Raw genomic sequence first — 15,479 nt, forward strand, 5'->3', positions numbered from 1 at the left:
TATGTATTGAAGTAGATCTATTCTGATTTATTGTGTTTGGTCTGTGTTGTACTTCTTGGATGTGGATTTTCATGTCTTTCATCAAAGTTGGGAGATTTTTGGCCATTATTTCCTCAAATATTCTTTCTTCCCTTTTCCTTTCTCTTGTCCTTTTGGGACACCCATATCATGTATGTTTGTGCACTTCATGCTATCATTTAATTCTCTGAGCTCCTGCTCAATGTTTTCCATTCTTTTATCCTGTTTTTTTCCAATTTCAGATTTCTTGTCCTCTGATTCACTGATCATTTTTTCTGCCAATTCATATCAGTTGTTGTATGCCTCCAATGTATGTTTAATCTCATCCATTGTGTCTTTCATTACCATAAGGTCTGTTATTTTTCTGTTCAAGGCTTCAAATGCTTCTTTATGCTCACCTAGGGTCTTCCTAATATCCTTTATCTCTTTAGCCATATTTTCCTTCAACTTCTTGAATTGATTTATGAGACTTGTTTGAATGTCATTAATTAGTTATTTCAAATCCTGTGTCTCATCTGGCATATTAATTATTTCTTTTGACTGGCCTATATCTTCCTGTTTCTTAGTATGGCTTGTAATTTTTTTGCTGATATCTAGGCATGTGATTATGATGGTGAGATTACTCTGATTATCAGTTCTTCTCATCTAGGGTTTTATTGTTGAGTGGCTTTGTGTTACAGCTCTTCTTTGATTCCTGGTTCAATTTATTCTGTTTTATAATTGTCCCTGTTTAACTTATCCTAACAGTGCCAGGTACCCACAAATGGGTGCAGGCCAGTTTCCAAGGTCCTTGGGGAGGGGGAGAGTAAAGTCACTAAAAGGACTTTTTCTTTTCCTGGACTTCACTTCCTGGCCTGAGAGCAGATGGCACTCTTCAGAAAACATATCCTCTGTCTTAGGGGGAGCATGATTTTTCCATCCATCAGGCATGCAGTGCTGTAACAATGTCTGCAGGAGTTCCCCCTCTAGGCCAGCTATTCAGAGCCAGGTCCTGCAAATCCAAACTCACCTATCAGAAGCCATGCTCTGTCCTAGGCCTCACCTATACTTTTCCAGGGAGAAAGAATCACCACTCCCCACCACAGCAGCAGAAGCCAGTCTTGATACTTAACATGAATGTGTGCCTGGAGGGTGGGAAATGGGAATTACTCCCAGACATGGGGGTGATTTACTCATATTTTTTTCTTTGATTTCTTTATCTCCCCATCCCATTCCCTCCTTGATAATAGACAGTTCTCTCCTGGGCTACAAACCTCTAGAACGGGTTTTTTTTTTTTTTTTTTTTTTGGTCAATTTCTGCTGTTTCTCATTGTTTTCATAAGAGAAGTGAAAAAAAGGAAAACAAAGAGAATAGAAGAAAGAGGGGTGAACCCTGTTTATCTCTACACTGCCATCTTCCTGGATGTCCTAATTGTGAATATTTTTAATATTTTTATTTTCCACATAAGTATCTTTGAAATGTCTGTTCATAATTTTTGCCTGTTTTTTTTAAATGGTTGTTGACCAATATATCTCTTTTATTAATAACTAAGAAGATAGTGAAACAAGAAAAATATGTGTTGGAACTTCTCTTATTCTTTTTTTCCCCCCTTCTGTTTAAGTTTTGTTCATTGGCTTTTTTTATTTTTAGAGAAATTTTAGATTTGCACAAAAATTACTCAGAAAGTACAGAGAATTCCCATATAACCCCCCCACATGCACACATAGTTTCCCCAATGTTAACATCTTACATTGATGCAGTACATTTGTTACAATTGATAAACCAATTGATAAACCAATATTGAAGCACAGTTATATTGAATTGTTATATTCAGTATAACATAGTTATACTCATTTATAATTCCCCTAATCATGATTCTTCTACTTCTTTTATTTGAACATATAATTTTCAATATGACTGTTAAAAATATTTCTCAAGAGACTTAAATCTTCATATTAAAGCATAACTTATAAACCATAATATAAACTATAGACTTTGGTTAGCGGCAATACTTCACTCTCTCTTTAGTGACGTGAGTGACTTTTTTCCCAAATGGATTGTTTTTAAATACTGAAGAATAGTTTTCCTAATATTTTGTGCTATTCACAACATAATGATCACATACTATCTGCTTTAAAATTTAGTCTACTTTATTAACTGTTGTAATTACTTCCTAGTTGTCCTATTGGTGAAGGTGAGCTCTCCCACCTTAAATAGTGTAAGATGGTGGAACACAGGACACCTATATGGACAGATGAGATTGACAGCTGTTTATTAGTCACATACACTCACAGCTTAAAGGAGGAGGATACCACTTGCCTTACAGGGCCACATGAAAATTGTACTTGGAAGCAGAGTGAATAAGGACAGGCTGTGGGAGTCAGACTTTTGGTAAGAGGATTGAATGTCCCCTGTTTCCTGCAGGGGGCCTTGTTTCAATAATTTTGTGGGTTGAAGACTAGGTGGAGTGCCACTGGACCAGTTGAGAGGGGAGCTAGCTGAGTGTTTAATCTTTCCTGCTGGGTAGGGGGGGTCATATCTGGGAATACCAGAGGAACTCATGGTTAGGCCTTTAGGGCCCTGTGAGGCTCAAAATAGCAAAGCAGCACTTTAAATTTTAGGTCTTACAAAATATTAACACATTTTCTATCACTGTCTTAAGTCTAGGGAGCTAATAAAACTTGTTTGTAGTGTTTGCCAATTTCCTGTATAAATACTCCCACCTGGCCAATTTCAAGCTTCCAGTATGATGTTGTTGAATGTGGAGTTGACAAGGAGCACATCATTATGTCCTATTTCTGCCATGCAGATATAATAGTCACAAATAACCTCAAGAGAATAAATAGTAATATGTAAAATTTGGTACTTTTGTCAATTGCCCTTTCTCAAAATGTTTTCAAGCTTTATTATAGGATATTATAGCATAACTTGAGTAAGTTTCATATAATTGTGTAAACACTTCATTCTTTAGGTTGTGATATAAGGGTTACAAAGGCAGACATATACTTGCACTTATGCACCACTGTATCACAGATTCCTAACAGAAATCCTAACATTTAAATTACCTAAGCCAAACTAATGTGTGTATATATGGATATAATACACACATACACACATAATTAATTCTATTGCAGAAATCAGACTTGAAAGTTTTAAACTAGATTAGAAAAAAATTTTTTTTCTGGCCTATTGTGGGAAAACAGTAAGGAACATGGTTCGAAGTTGAATCATTTCCATAATGTAGACAAAAAAGTGCAGGCTTAGGAACACCAGGCCTTGACTAGATGGAACACCATCTGCTCAGCATGAAAAAATGTTTGCCTGAGGAGGCGTTTGAACTTTGTATGACCTGTACCTCATTTTTGTAAATGTTGCACCTGTCCTTTATTATGGTAAATAACAAAGAGCTGCTTGTTAGTTCCTAAATAAATACCATGTGGAAACTAGGGTTAAGGCTTTCAGTTTCAGAAGCTGTGAGTCCCCTCTTCCCATCTTTATTTCCTCTCATGTCTTTCTTTCTGTCTTTTATTTCTTCAGTTCTGCATCATCTTCCCTTTGTGCAAACCTATTGCTGAGCTGGTCTCAGCAACTGGTGCCCAATGTGGGCATGAAGGGAAGAAGAATTGCTTCAAGTGAAATTAAAGGTGCTGTCATGGTGTAGAGCCCCATGTGGTTTAGAAGGCCTTCCAAGTCAGTGAGTAAGGACACTCTCAGGTATTCTAGCAGGGTTATGATGGGAAATGGAGACAGTTCAACAAAATATTGCCCGTATGTCTGTCTCCTCAAACAACTTCTCAAGGCAGGAGGAGCTGAGGCCAGTGAGTCTCATATTTTAGAACTTTTACACATTATAGAAAAATATTGCTCATGGTTCCCAGCAGTAGCAAGTTTAGAATAAGAAAACTGGGAAAGAGTAAGAAGAGTTTTAAAAATTACACGTACAAGATGTTCCACTCCCTGTTACTAGTTGGTCCACTTGGACAATTATTAAATCTGTTTTGGAACCTTTGCAAACAGAAAATGAGGAAGAGAAAAATGAAAATAGAGAAAATGAGAAAGTTCCTCCCAGTGGATTTTTTGATGATACTAAAGTTATTTTGCCTTCAGCTCCTTCATTATCTGACTTTAGAAAGTCACTTCCCCCCTGCCAACACCTCCTCCCCCTCCTATGCCTAGAGATGCTCAAAATTGTCAGCTTTACAACAAGGCATTTTACAGGCTAGAAGGGAGGGTGACTTGAAGGCACTTTAAATGGCCTTTCCAGTCACTGTAAGAGAAAGAGTAACTCCTGGAGTGGATCTTCAAAATCCAAATGGAGTTTGAGTTCACTCATGAACATTTCCCATTTAAAATTTTGAAAGAGTTAAAAGTAGCAGTGCAACAACATGGCCCAAATTCTCCTTTTACCTGTGGTATGATGCAGGGACTTGCTGAAGGCTCTAGGCTGATCCCAACTGACTGGTCTGCCTTAGCACACATCACCCTAGGGTCTGGGAAGTTTTTAAAATTCAAAACCTGGTGGACAGATCATGCAGAGAATCAGGCTGCTCATAATAGAGCCCATAATATCCCCATTTCCTTGGATCAGTTAGTGGGGGTGTGGAATTGGGCATGAGTAGATCAGCAATTAACAATGATAAAGCCAGGCTCGGGATTCAAACAGAAGTTCCCGAGTCCGGCCGGCCGTCAATAAACCATTTTTCCTTCTCAAAATCAACAACAACAACAACAAAAAAAAACCAATGATAAAGCCATCACACAGGTCTGTCACTGTTGCTTAAGGGCCTAGGAAAAAATTGAGGCTAAAGGTCAGCCTCTGGTGTCATTTCAAAAAATATTACAAGGGCCTAAAGAATCTTACCCTGACTTTATCACTCAGTTATAAGAGGCTATCAAAAAACAGGTCAGTAATTCAGAAGCTGCTGGTACTATTTTGCAGCTAATGGCTTATGAAAATGCTAATCAAGATTGTCAGAAAGCTATTGAGATTATGAAAGGTAAAGTAGATTTGACTGGATATATTAAATTGTGCCAGGATGGAGGGATGGAGGGCCACCATGCTACAGTGATGGCTCAAGCTATGGCAGGAATGAAAATCAATAAGAGGTTCTCTGGAAAATGTTTCAATTGTGGAAAAATTGGCCACACGAGAAAAGATTGATGGAAAAAGTCTGAGGGAAAAACAATGCTGCCCATACAGAATATTTCTGATCAGAAACTATTTGAGCCATGCCCCCACTGTGGTGAAGGAAAACATCAGGTTAACCAATGTCAGTCTAATTATCATAAGAATGGCACTCCCTTTTCAGGAAACTTCCAGCAGGACTCTCTCCTAGCCCCATTCCAAACGGGGGCTTCCTGGTTCAGCAGAGCAATCCCGGCACTCCCTGATACACCACAGTGCCCTTGAATTATCCCCCACCATGGCAGGAAGCACAGCCATACATAGCCCTATGGCAGAATCTGTTATCTTACTTCCAGGGGATACCCCCATCTGTGTAAAAATGGGAATAAGGGGACCTTTACCAATTGGTATAGTCAGACTTCTCAGGAGGAGCACTCTTACCTCCCAGAGAGTTAGAGTGCATACAGGAGTAATTGATTGTGACTATCAAGGAGAGATTCAACTTATCATGTCCACCTCAGTTCCATGGAAAGCTGATATTGGAGATCACATAGCACAATTGCTGTTGCTCCCTTATGTTCCTGTAGGAGCTAGTGAGAAAGTCTGAGGATCTCCAATGGTTTTGGAAATACAGGAATAACAGTAGTATTCTTAAATGAAAAAATTTTAGAATCTCGACCTGTTTGTGAAATACCATTCAGAATAAATGGTTTAAAGGACTTATTGATTCTGGAGCTGACATTTCTATCATTAGTTCTAACCATTGGCCCTCTGCTTGGCCATTACAAGATGCATCTATTTCTGTTGTGGAACTCAGTAGTCCTAGAGGTTTAGAACAGAGTGTGAAAATTTTTCATTGTCTGGGACCTGATGGGCAACATGCCACCCTGCAGCCATATGTTGCAGACTTACCTATTAATCTCTGGGGATGTGATCTATTAGAACAATGACAGGTTGAAATTTATATTCCCCAGGTTAGCCAAATAGTAAGCAAAGCCAACAATTAATGAGGAAACAAGGGCATGTTCCAGGGTTAAGACTGAGTAAGCACCACCAGAGAGTTGTTAAATCAATATATCCCAGCTCATGGTAGTCATGAAGGATTAGGATGTTCACCTTTTCCATAATGGCCACTGATCAGTCTAGCCTCCTTGAACCACCCAAACCCATTCCTCTTAAATGGACTACAACCTCTCCAATTTGGGTTGAACAGTGGCCATTAACCCAAGAAAAATTGGAGGCACTTCATAAATTAGTTAAGGAATAGTTAGGCAAAGGGCATATTGTAGAATCTTTTAGTCCTTGGAGCTCTCCAGTGTTTCCTATTAAGAAAAAATCAGGCAAATGGAGGATTTTAACAGACCTGTGAACAGTAAACACAGTAATTCAACCTATGGGTGCACTGCAGCCAGGTTTGCCCACACCAGCTATGATCCCTCGTAGCTGGCCACTTGTTGTTATTGACTTAAAGGATTGTTTTTTTTACAATACCTTTGGCTCCCCAGGATTGCAAGAAATCTGCATTCTCAATGCCTTCTTTCAATAACAAAGAACATATGAAATGGTTTCAGTGGAAATATCTTCCTCAAGGAATGCTTAATAGCCCCACTATATGTCAAAATTTTGTAGCTAAAGCCTTAAATCCAGTCAGATTGACTTTTCCTTCTTGTTTTATTATACATTACATGGATGACATATTGTGTGCTGCTCCCTCTTCCCAGACTCTAGTTTTAGCATATCAGGCCTTAGAAAAGAGCTTAACTGCAGCAGGGTTAAAACTTGCCCCTGAGAAAATTCAAAAGTTCACTCCCAGTTCTTATCTTGGGACTATTATTGATAAAATTACAATGAAGCCTCAGAAGGTTCAGATTAATAGGGACTCTATTAAAACTTTGAGCTGCAGAAATTATTAGGATATATAAATTGACTGAGGCCCAAAGTGGGCATTTCCACATATGAACAGTCTAATCTTTTTTCCCTCTTATAAGGAGATCCTCAATTAAACAGTCCCTGGGTTCTAATGAGAGAAGCAGAACAAGAATTAAAATTCAAAGTACCCAAATTAAATGCATTCATCTGAAACAGCCACTGCAATTGATTATCTTGCCTTCCTTATACTCCCCCATGGGAATCCTTATGCAACAAGATCATATTGTAGAATGGGTATTTTTACCTAACCTAACTTTATCTCCTTATGTGGATTTTATGGCCCAAATTATACTTAAAGGCTGTGAGCACACTTGTGCCCTTTACGAACAAGACCCTTCTCATGTCAATCTTCCACTTTTGTGCAAGGACGTTGAGGCTTGCCTGCAAAATCACTTACAATGGCAAATAACCTTTGCTGATTATATCGGACAGATATATAATCATTACCCTAAAAATCATATATTACAATTCATTAAAAGCACTCAATGGATTTTACCTAGCATAATTAAATTTCAACCAATACTTGATGCCCCTACAATCTTTACTGATGGGTCTGGAAATGGTGCAGCTGGGTATACTGGGTATAAAACTAAGAAAATTCCTACTCCTAAATTTTTGACTCAGCAAGCTAAATTAATAGCAGTACTTACTGCTTTGCAAGACATACCAGAATCCATAAACATCCTTTCAAACTCAGCATGTGTTATCCAGGTTATTCAATTGATTAAAACAGCTCTTATCAAACCTAATGTAAATCAGTTTTTTAATAAATATTTTCACAAACTTCAACAGATATTTAGAAATAGAAAAAGTCCACTTTTTATCACTCACATTCTATCTCATTCAAATTTACCTGGACCATTAGTACAAGGCGATAATTCCACTAAAAAATTAGTCACTCCTGTTTTACAAAAAGCTTTTCATTTTCACAATCTAACCCATATAAATACAGTCAGCCTCAAAGTTCTTTTTCCTTTAACATGGACACAAGCTAGGGACATTGTTCAAACTTGTCCATCCTGTCGAATTCTTAATAATCCAAAACAACTGGAACCTGGAGAAAATCCCTGTGTTTAGCTGCTAACTCACTGTGGCAAATGGATGTAACTCATATCTCCTCTTTTGGAAAATAATATTATGTTCATGTCTCTGTAGATAACTGTTCAGATTCATTTGGGCTACAGCTCAGATGGGAGAAACTGCTCGACATGTAAGACAGCATTTGTTAGCTCGCTTTGCTGTAATGGGACTCCCCCAGTCTCTGAAAACAGATAATGCTTCTGCTTATACCAGTGTCTCCCTTAAAAGATATATAGGTATTTGGAGTATTTCACATATTACAGGACTTCCATATAACTCCCAAGGGCAAGCTATTGTGGAGTGAGCAAATCAAACCCTTAAACTCATATTACAAAAACAAAAAAAAAATGATAAAAACTACAGTGAATAAAAGGAAATTAGGAACCAAATATTTATTTGTATTAGTCAGCCAAAGGGGTGCTGATGCAAAATACCAGAAGCCTGTTGGCTTTCACAAAGGGTATTTATTTGGGATAGGAGCTTACAGATACCAGGCCATAAACATAGTTTACTTCCCTTGCCAAAGTGCTATTTCCACACGTTGGAGCAAGATGGCTGCCAATGTCTGTGAGGGTTCAGGCTTCCTGGGTTCCTCTATTCCCAGATTTCATTTCTCTCTGGGCTCAGCTCTTACAGTTTCTCCACAGGCCAGCTGTAGACTATTAGGTGAACAACTTGTTTCTCTTCCCAGGGCTTTCTTCTCTCTGAGCTCAGGGTTCCTCTCTTCCCAGCCTTGCTTCTCTCTGGGCTCACAACCAAGCTTCTCTGTGTGCTTCCTTCCTGGGACTCCAGCTCAAAACTCCAGCATCAAACTCCAATTCAAAAACCCTCCAACTCTGTCCTTTGCCATGCCTTTTAACCTACTGATGTGGCTCAATCAAAGCCCTAATCATACTTTAATCATGCCAGGTACAGACCAGTTTACAAACTTAATCCAATATCTATTTTTGGGATCCATAACTGTATCAAAGTGCTACATTATTCTAACCTAATAAAGAGAAAATATCAATAATTTCTCCTGCCTTACCTGTACAGGCTGTATTTCAGGGCAGTCAAGTAAATAAGGAAAAATTCTTTTTAATGTAAGAATGCCAGATGAAAATTTAAAAATAGTAATAGAATATCAACATTTTGCATCCTGTAATGAAGTAATAGGATGATGGAAGATTATGAGTAGCAATTGAAATCAGCAGGTATCAGGCTAGTGGGAAGTTGACATTGGGGAGATGCTAATAATACATGGAACCTGTGATCAATCCTCAGCTCACAGGAAGATAGCCCAACATGATGGCACTCAGTGGGAGACAAAGGAAGGGTCACTGCACTACTTCTGAAGTATTCTTGAAAATAAAGTGAAACTATTATTGGAGATGGTGTCCAGGTGTCTAGGTTCTTGGTTTCATCATGAGAAAGAATTCAAGGATGAACCATAAATTAATTAAACAGTCAAGATTTATTGGGGGCAAGGCAAGAGAACAAAAGTACAACTTCAGAGAGGTGAAGGTGGATATTCTCCAGGAAGAGAAATGCGAAGTTCTGCCATGGGGTCTCCTGTTTTATGGGGTACAGGACTCCAGGTTCTGTGCTGATTGGCATATTTGAGACAAAGCAAGGGAACTATTGGGTGATTTGATTCTCTTAGGGGAGTAAGGGTTGCTGTCTGGTGGTGCTTGGCTTCTGGCTGCTCTCCATGAGCTCTGCTGGAAGTGTTGACTGATGGTGATTGGCCTTTGGTCACTGTCCATGAGAAGTGAGGTAACCTGAAGTCCAGGTGGGTGGGTAGTGGTGATGCCCCTCTTTCCTCTTCCCTTTTTGCTGGCTGCCTTCTGATAAGGCAGCTTTTGGGTGTATGTGCTATATGCTGCAGGGTGTGTGCTTATAAGCTGCCTCTTCCTAACTTGCCTATGTGATTCTGCAGGCTAATGCTAGTGAATAGCCAATGCCTCAGATTCTCTTACCAGACTTAGTAGGTTTTCTGCTCCCTTCCTCCTCAGGTCCCTATTCTATCCTGCCTCAAAACTGAATATGGGGGAGTAGATGTAGCTCAAGTGGTTATGGCCTGCTTCCTATGTATGAGCTGCTGGGTTCAATCCCCAGTACCTCCTAAAATCAAATGGAAAAAAAAAAACAAAAAACAATTCTCATTGGGGAATGGATGTAGCTCAGGGGTTGAGTGAGTGCTTCCCATGTATGATGTCCTAGGTTTGCTCTCCAGTACCTCCTACAAAAAACAAAACTAAGTATGATCAAGTCCTTAGTATACTAATTATTTATTTATTGGCTATATAGGAGAATGTATTGACATCAAAGAGATGCAATGTTATTAAAATTTGGGAATTTCCCTTGGAAGTGATCTGTTTTCTTCTTCATAAAAGTGAGAAGAGCAAGGAAAAAATGGATAGGTACATTTAATTATGATTCTTAAAATATTATGTTAATATATGTTAATCACAAGAGTCTTTATTATGTGGGTACAATTTGGAGAAAATTGAAAATGTGAACTCTGTGTATTTGATGAGATTATTGAACTGTTAATTTCTTAGACATGATAAGTGTATTGATGTTATATTGAAAGAACCCTATCTTCTAGAGATACATCCCTGATATTGGGTTTGGATGTGGATGTAGTGATGTATCTGTTATTTTCTGTAAAATTATCCATCAAAGGTAACATTTACATCCCTGATATTGGGTTTGGATGTGGATGTAGTGATGTATCTGTTATTTTCTGTAAAATTATCCATCAAAGGTAACATTGGTAAGATAAAGGTGAAATGAAACTGCCATATGCTGATATTTGTTGAAACTCATGATGAATTTCTGAAGTTTATTATACTATCTTTTCTTATTTTTCATATGTATTGGACATTTTCCATTATACAGCAACAATAGCAGCTTTTGTAAACTTTTCCTTCCATCAATAGTGTATTAGTTTGTTCCCACTGATGCATTTTGCTTCAATCAAAGACAAAATATTTTATTTTCTTGTCAATTATTGTTAAATCTTTTATTCTTAAAGTATGTATAAGCGTTTTCTCCAAGTTAGGAGTCACAAATTCAAATTAATTTGGTACCCAGAAAAGCCACATAAATAGGCACTTTGAAAAGTGGAGAAGATAAAACCTGTCTAAATATCCAGGTGCTTCTTAGCTCAACCAGTAATTTCAATGTCACTTAGACAGTATCTTCAGGGAGTGGGTGGGTGTAATTCTCTCTGAAACAGTATTAGTGAATTGTGACTATTACTGTTAGTTATTAATAGTGAATAATAAAGATTTCCAGCAAGTACAGCAGAAAAAAACTGGGAAAATTCTTACCTGGGAAATAAAAAAAAAATCTCCAAGGCAGGTGAGCTCCATCAAGATCTAACATTGTGATCTAACAAGTAAGAGAATTAAATAGTACATAACTCTGATAAATTCTTAACCTGCCTTGGAGATTTTGTCTCTAAAATACGATTTATTTTTAGGAGAGAATTGTGTGTACTGAAGTTGAAGGGAGAGACAGTGAATGAGGAGGGTTGGAAAGAACCTAGGTTGGCATATTTTTCAGTGTTTTGATGAATATTCATTGCATGCATTCTGTGGTCAGTCACATTTCTCAGCACATGGGATATATACATAAGAGATTTAAGAAAACATAGGGAATTTGCCCCCATGTGACTTACTCCATAACTAATAGAAAAAAATAATACATCTAAATTATTTGGTTACATAGTATATTAGAAGGCAATGGATCTTAAAAGGAAAAGGAAAAGCAGGGTAGAGGTGAGAAAAAGAACAGGTCTAGGGATGGGTAGAAATAGTTAATAGGTTGTCCACCATAGGACTCATATTGAAGGCACATCGAGAAGTATTTTAAGGTTGTGAAGAAGGACAGCCTTATTTCTTTAAAATTCCTATATATTAATTTTTTTGCCCCATTGCACTAGATAGAACCTCTAGTTAAATAATGATTATGAGTGCCAAGAGTGGCCATCCTGCTTGATTTCCTCCTTAGTTTGCTCATTATTGGTGTGCAGAAATGCTACTGATTTTTGCACATTGATCTTATAACCTGCCACTTTAACTGAACTCATTTACATGCTCTAGAAGCTTTGTTGTAGATTTCTCTGGGCTTCCTATGTGTAGGATCATGGCATCTGAAAATAGTGAAATTTTGACTTCTTCCTTTCCAATTTAGATGCTTTTATATTTTTTCCTTCCCCAAATGCTCAAGTAAGTGCTTCTAACAAAATGTTAAATAAGAGTGGTGAATGTGGGCAAGCTTGTCTTGTTCTGGATCTTAGAGGAAAAGCTTTTAGGATTTCACCATTGAATATGTTTGTTGTGGGTTTTTCATATGTATTCTTTATCATGTTGAGGAAGTTTCATTCTATTCCTATCTTTTGAGGTGTTTTTATCAGGAAAGGGTACTGTATTTTGTAGAATGCCTTTTCTGCATCTATAGAGATGATTGTGAGATTTTTTTTTCTTTCAGTCTGTTTATGTAGAATATTACATTGAGTAATTTTCTTATGTTAAAACATCTTTGCATACCAGGGATGAAACCCATTTGGTCATGGTGTATAATTCATTTGCTGTGTTATTGAATACAATTAGCAAGTAATTTTGTTGGGGATTTCAGCCTCTAGGTTCATTAGAAAGGATTGATCAATAGTTTCTCTTTCTTGTGGCATCTTCGTTTGGCTTTGGTATTGGGGTGATGTTGGCATCATAGAAGGAGTCAGGCAATGTTCCCTCCACTTCTATTTTTTGGAAGTGTTTATGCAGGATTGGTGTTAGTTCTGGACTATTTGGAAGAATTAACCTGTGAAACTGACTGGTCCTGGACTCTTCTTGGGAGAATTTTTGATGACTAATTCAATCTCATTACTTGTGATTGGTCTTCTCTCATCAATGTAGGCTGCTTGTGTTTCTAGGAATTTGTTCATTTCTTCTAAATTATCCATCTTGTTGGCATACAATTTTTCAAAGTATCCTGTTATGATACTATTTCTGTGGGGTCAGTGGTGGCATCCCCTTTCTCATTTCTTATTTTGTGTATTTGCATCTTCTCTTTTTTTCCTGGGCTTGTCAATTTTATTAATCTTCTCAACGATTAACAAAGCTTTTGATTTTATTTTTCCTAGTGATTTTTTATTTTAAATTTCATTTAGTTCTGCTCTAATCTTTGTTATTTCCTTCCTTCTACTTCCTTTGGGGTTAGTTTGTTATTCTTTTTCTAATTCCTCCAGGTGTACAATTAGGCCTTTGATTTTAGCTCTTCCTTTTTTTTTTTTTTTTTAAGATTTATTTATTTATTTAATTTCCCCCCCTCCCCTGGTTGTCTGTTCTTGGTGTCTATTTGCTGCGTCTTGTTTCTTTATCCGCTTCTGTTGTCGTCAGCGGCATGAGAAGTGTGGGCGGTGCCATTCCTGGGCAGGCTGCACTTTCTTTTCATGCTGGGCGGCTCTATTTATGGGCGCACTCCTTGTGCGTGGGGCTCCCCCACGCGGGGGACACCCTTGCGTGGCACGGCACTCCTTGCGCGCATCAGCACTGCGCATGGCCAGCTCCACACGGGTCAGGGAGGCCCGGGGTTTGAACTGCGGACCTCCCATATGGTAGACGGACGCCCTAACCACTGGGCCAAAGTCCGTTTCCCTAGCTCTTCTTTTTTAACATAGGCATTTATGGCTATGAATTTCCCTCTCAGTACAGCTTTTGCTGGATCTCATAGATTTGGTACATTGTGTTGTCATTTTCATTCATTTCAAGGTAATTACCGATTTCTTTTGTGATTTCCTCTTTGGTCCACTGTTTGTCTAAGAGTGTGTTTGTGCCATAGTGCCTAATTTGATTCTCTGCCCCTTACTGCTTTCCAGCTTCATTCCATTGTTGTCAGAGAAATTACCTTGTAAAATTTCAATCTTTCTACCTTCATTGATATTTGTTCTGTGGCCTAGCATGTGGTCTATCCTGGAGAATGATCCATATGTGCTCAAGAAGAATGTATATTCTACTGTATTTGGGTGTAATGTTCTATATATGTCTATTAGGACCAGTTCCTCTAATGTATTATTCAAGGTCTTTGTTTCTTTGATTCTCTGTCGAGATGTTCTCTCTAACGGTAATAATGTATTAAAGTCCCCCACTATATATAATTGTTGAGGCATCTATTTCTCCACTAACTTTTCCCAATGTTTGAGTCATATATTTTGAGGTGCCCTGGTTAGGTACATAAATGTTTATGATTGTTCTTTCTTCTTAATAGATTACCCCTTTTATTAATATATCATGGACTTCTTTGTCTTTTACAGTAGTTTTGCATTTAAAGTCTATTTTGTCTGATATTAGTATAGCTACTCCCACCCTTTTTTGATTGTTGCTAGCATGTAAAATTGTTTTCCAACCATTTGCTTTCAGTCTCCTTGTGTCCCTGGGTCTAAGGTGGGTTTCTTGTAGACAACATACAGATGGGTCATATTTCCTTATCCATTCTGCCAATCTGTGTCTTTTGATTGAAGAGTTTAATCCATTAACATTTAGTTTTATTACTGTCCAGGCTTTACTAACAATAGTCATATTTACTTTAGGTTTATGTATGGCATGTTGTTTTTATCCCTCTTTTTATCTTTTTAGCTGTTCATACACTCTTCTCCATCTCTCTGTCTTCTGTTTTTTCCTTTCAACCTGCAGAACTCCTTTTAGTGTTTCTTGAAGGGCAGTTTTCTTATTGACATACTCTCTTAATTTCTGTTTATCTATGAATATGTTTAACTCTCCCTCATTTTTGAATGCCAGCTGTTCTGGATACAGAATTCTTGGCTGGAAGTTTTTTTTCTTTTAGCATCTTAGCTATGTCATACACTGCCTTCTTGCCTCCATGGTTCCAGATGAGAAATAAGCACTTAATCTGATCGAGTTTCCCTTATATGTGATAGATCTCTATTCTCTTGCTGCTTTCAGAATTCTCTCTTTGTCTTGAGCATTGGAAAATTTGACAAGTATATATCTTGGAGTAGGCCTGTTTGGATTCACACTGCTTGGGGTGCACTGTGCTTCCTGGACATGCATGTCCATGTCCGTCAATAGAGTTGGGAAATTTTCTGCCTTCTGTCTTCCTTCTGTCTTCTCCCCCTTTTCTTTTCCCTCTGGGATACTTATAATGTATATGTTTGTTTGATTTCATCAAATCCCTAAGTCCCTGTTGGTTTTTTTCTATCTTTTTATCTATCTGTCCTACTGTCTGTCTGATTTCAGGTGTACTGTCTTCCACATCACTGATTCTTTCCTTTGCCTGTCCAAATCTGCTGTTATGTGCTTCCAGTGTATTTTGATTTCTTGCATTGTGCCATTCATCACC

This window comes from Dasypus novemcinctus, chromosome 18, assembly GCF_030445035.2.
Source record: "Dasypus novemcinctus isolate mDasNov1 chromosome 18, mDasNov1.1.hap2, whole genome shotgun sequence".
In the NCBI taxonomy this organism is placed as follows: domain Eukaryota; kingdom Metazoa; phylum Chordata; class Mammalia; order Cingulata; family Dasypodidae; genus Dasypus; species Dasypus novemcinctus.